Source organism: Bos grunniens, chromosome 27 (genome assembly GCF_055505025.1).
Source record: "Bos grunniens cultivar Pamir isolate PY7600 chromosome 27, Bosgru_T2T1.0, whole genome shotgun sequence".
Taxonomy (NCBI): domain Eukaryota; kingdom Metazoa; phylum Chordata; class Mammalia; order Artiodactyla; family Bovidae; genus Bos; species Bos grunniens.
Genome location: NC_141191.1, coordinates 31,093,787 through 31,097,896, shown reverse-complemented (window position 1 = coordinate 31,097,896; position 4,110 = coordinate 31,093,787). Strand labels below are relative to the sequence as shown.

The 4,110-nt window shown below is 46.3% G+C and overlaps 1 long non-coding RNA gene across 1 annotated transcript; it reads right to left on the bottom strand.

Moving 5' to 3' along the window:
* Nucleotides 1–1,294: 1,294 nt before the first annotated feature.
* Nucleotides 1,295–3,304, bottom strand: LOC147343735 (uncharacterized). Its single transcript, XR_015155951.1, has 2 exons — nucleotides 3,108–3,304; nucleotides 1,295–2,764 (listed from the first exon to the last, which is right to left on the bottom strand). It is a non-coding gene; the product is annotated as an uncharacterized LOC147343735 (long non-coding RNA).
* Nucleotides 3,305–4,110: the final 806 nt, after the last annotated feature.

Here is a 4,110-nt window from a genome sequence, read left to right as displayed (position 1 = left end):
TCTGGGACACAGGAAAGTAAAACTTCCTACTGCTGAACCTTGGGATCACGCCTAGCTACGACCAACAGTGATGATCCAAGGGAGGGATGAGCCGGGGGGTGTGAGGTCCAACAGGAAGACCAGCTCTGCCTGGTGCCTGCGGTTGCCCTTGACTCTCTCCATTCTGGGGACACAGGTGCTGAAGGAAGGAATGGGTGAGACAGACCCCCTGTTCTACCCTAGCATCATCTGGCTTCTGCCTTTCATGTCTCAAAAACACTGCTCTCTATCTGTCTCAGTCCATTCAGGCTGCTGTAACAAAAATACAGTTACCTGGGTGGCTTATAAACAGCAAAAATTTATTTCTCACAGTCTGGAAGCTGGAGAGTCCAAAGTCAAGATGCAAACAGACTGATTCCGATGAGGACATTTTTCATGGACAGCTAAGCTACCTTCTCCCTAAGCCCTCACACGGCCGAAGGGACAACTTAGCTCCCTGGGTGGGCCCTCTTCTTACAATGGCACTAACCCCAATTATGAAGGCTCCACCCTCATGACCTAATCATTCCCCAAAGGCCCTGCCTCCTAATGCCATCACTTGGAGGTGAATTGGGGGCAACACAGATGTTCAAACCACAGAAGTATAGAAACTCCCATCTCTCTCATGGATCACCTCTGTCTATTCACAAACTTTCCAATCCTTGGGTACAGCTTCCCTCTTGGGGATAGGGATAGGATTATGACCACAACCATGACCATTGTTCACCCCTTCTGTTGCCCAGCTTGCATTTGGTCAGTTGGTCAGGAAAAGCAGTGACAAAGGAGTAAGAATAGTCTTGGTTTCAGTGTAAGTCTTTCTCTCTCTCCCTCTCTTTTTTTTTCAGCCAAGCCACATGGCACATGGCATCTTAGTTCCCTGACCAGGGATTGAACCAACCATGGATGGAACTTGCACTCCCTGCAGTGAAAGCTCAGAGTCTTAACCACTGGATCTCCAGACTTTCTCTTCCAAGAGAGTAAGTTGATATCATGACATGTATTTGCCTTAGCCCACGAAACAGAACAAGCCATCCACCAGACCTGAATATGTATAGCTTATAACTATCCTATAAAACAGACAAAATGCAGTTAAGGAAATAAGAAAGAATGAGAAAGGTGTGGGGGGGGGGGAGTGGAAGAAAGGAGGAGATCAGCATAACAGGTAAACAAATAAAATAAGAAGGATTTATTGAGAGAATCTGAGGTGCATCTGGAGTTGCTGGAAATAAAAGGATGAGGAAAAGGGGAAAAAAACAATTAGATAGGATCAAATCCCTGCTTTGCAAGCCCATGCTCTGACAATAATTTATTCTTTAAAAAAAAAGAGGCAGAAGGAGATCAGAAGATGGGAAAGAAATAATCAACACAGAAGTGAAGGTGTCAACCTGAACAGATTTCAAGCTGAAACAAAGAGTTTATATGATTATCTGTAATTACATGGAGATGTATAAACATCTTGGACGAGTGGTACCAGTAGAACTCCAGCGCTTCCTAGTGCCTTATTAGTTTAGTCTTTTGATATTTATTTTACGTTCTGCCAGCAAAATTTTTTGTCCTAGCTGATGTGTTTGGCAAATCCTTTATTTGGGATGCTTCCTGATTTCAATATTTTTAGCTGCAGTGGTTTTTTAATCATGAGGGTATTGTTTCTAAAGCAATTATTTTATATGCAACCAAAAGCAAAACTGAAGCCCAGTCCAGATTCATCTGTCATCCTCTAAGCAAGGGGCACAGCAGAAAGAGGCAGAAAACTGCCCTTGAGGACCAGAATATGAAGGGATTTCAGATTTTTCTTATAACACATGGTAGGGGGTGACCTTTGCTGCTCTCACCCAATGTCATTGATTGAAATCGGCAAACTGCAACTTCATCTGTGTTCATCAGAAACGGAGTCTCATTTACTCCTCCCACCTTGAAATCGAGCCTCTTTGCAATCAGCTGGCTTTCTGAGTGGCCTACAGTTCAGATGAGAGGCAAAAGAATTAACATCTTTCTAGAACGAAATGTTCGACTGTTTTTCTGAGGAAGCAGTGGCACCCCTGGTTTGGGGTATAGAAGCTTGGAATTAGCACCTGGAAGGAAGAAGAACTGAAACTTCCCAACTGATCTCATCTTAAGCCATCTCTAGACCGACATCTTCAAAGGCCCCCTCACAAAGGGACAGGAGCAAATCCATCCATTCCCTGAGGTCCCTGTTGCTGGTTTCCATTGCCACTTCCCCCAAAAAATGATGGGAAAAGACAGGGTCAAGTCCTTTGTGGCAAGGCAGATGTACACACAGCCATCAGCCGGTAGAGAAACAGCCCTAAAGACTGGGCTCCAGGGTCAACTCCATGTTTCAAGCCCACATCTAGGCATCAGATGGCTTCTGTCACAAAGTGCTTCCTTTCAAGAATATTTAAATTGATTCAATAAAGGCATTGTTCAGAGAGGAAACGTGCAGTACAACCAACACAGTCATTTCTACAGCAAACGAATTACGGGCTGAAGAACAATGCGAAGTCTCTTTGACAATTGTCCGTGGGAAGGTGCTCATTTGGAGTCATTACCTCATGTGTCTGTCAGAGGGGATCTGCGCCAGGCCATCATGAGGCATGTTCCCTTTCCTTCCGAAACAGTGTTTGGTGACTTGGCTCTAACACAGCTGTGAGACTGTGGTTCAAGGAGCTGCTTCAAATCCAGCTTTCTGTCTTTCTAGAAAGTTCAAAGCCAACCAGGCTACAGTTATCAGGGCAGATTTTAAAACCTGCAAGAAGATTTTAAAACAGGTAAGAAAGGAGACAGAGGGGCAATCCCAGAAAAAGAGTTTTCTTGGGGAATCCCACTACAAACTGAAGGCAGGAGTTGCTGCCCTTAGGGGTGGGAGGGAAGGTCCTGACAGCTGCTGTGGTTGCCTCAAGGAAAGTGTTATAACACCGGAAGGCAGGGAGCCTGAGGTAAAACAGCCAGACGGTCTCCATCCCAGCATTGATTTTATTCTGTCACTGTGTCCCTTCTGCTCAAAAACTCTCCATGGTCCCACTGCCTTCACAATCATATCCCAGCACACAGTTCTCTAGAGTTGACAGGATGGCACCAGCCAACCTTACCTGCCTTCGGTGTTCCCCCTCTGTGACAGGTATCTTCTGTCCTGCCCTCCACACCCGCGATCTACCTGTCTGCACTGACTCGCATCCTGGGGGCCTGACCTGTGGGATCCCATCCAGTTCCCGCGGGAGGTGGCGTCTTGGTTGGGCTCAACCAATAGGGAAAGAGGGGCGGAGCCAGGCAGGCGGGTCGGAGGGACGCGGCTGAGGCGTCCATTGTCCTAGTCTCTTGCAGCCGCGCCCCTCTTATAAAGGGCAGGGGTCCCTGAAAGGCAGCTCCGTCTACACTGCGCTTGCTGGTTCTAATGACCATTCTTTCCCTCAGTTCTAGAGGATGAGGTTAATAACCCTCCCTTTTCCGTCACCCCACTGCTTCAGGTTGCTCATAAACAAATCATGCTCCTCTTATCTATTTGGAACCCTTCATCTGTTTGGACTCTCGCTTTCCCTCAGTCTGCCTCCTTCTGGATGAGAAAACTGAGTTTCAAAGAGGTCAAATTGGGAAGTTCCTCAGGACGTGAAGCTAATAAGTCATTGAACCAGGGGTTGAACCCCACCAGTCTAGCTCCAGGAACTTCTAGGGTAACCCCTGACAGTAACACACTAGGCTGGAATTGCACTGTCACCTCCACTCCCATCAAAGTCCTATCCACCCCACAAGGTTGGGCTCAAGTTGCCCCCTCCCCAGGACATCTCCCTGACTTTGTATCTCCATTATAAATTCAATTTCTACAAAGCAGAGTGTCTGTGTCCTCCCCTTGGATACATAAAACACATTGTTTCACCAAGTCCTTTCAGGATTCAGGGGTTTGCTCTTGTTTCTCTGATGAACAGCAAAGCTCTTGGAGGACAAAAATTGTGGCTTCCAAATATTTCCCATTGTCCTTAGCCCATTGAAAATCCAGTGGCCTGTATTAGCTGAATACACGAACAGGAAGGAATTTCTATGGCTATTTATATTGTCTGTCAAAACGAATAATTGCCCCAGCAATTCTTCTTAAATTTA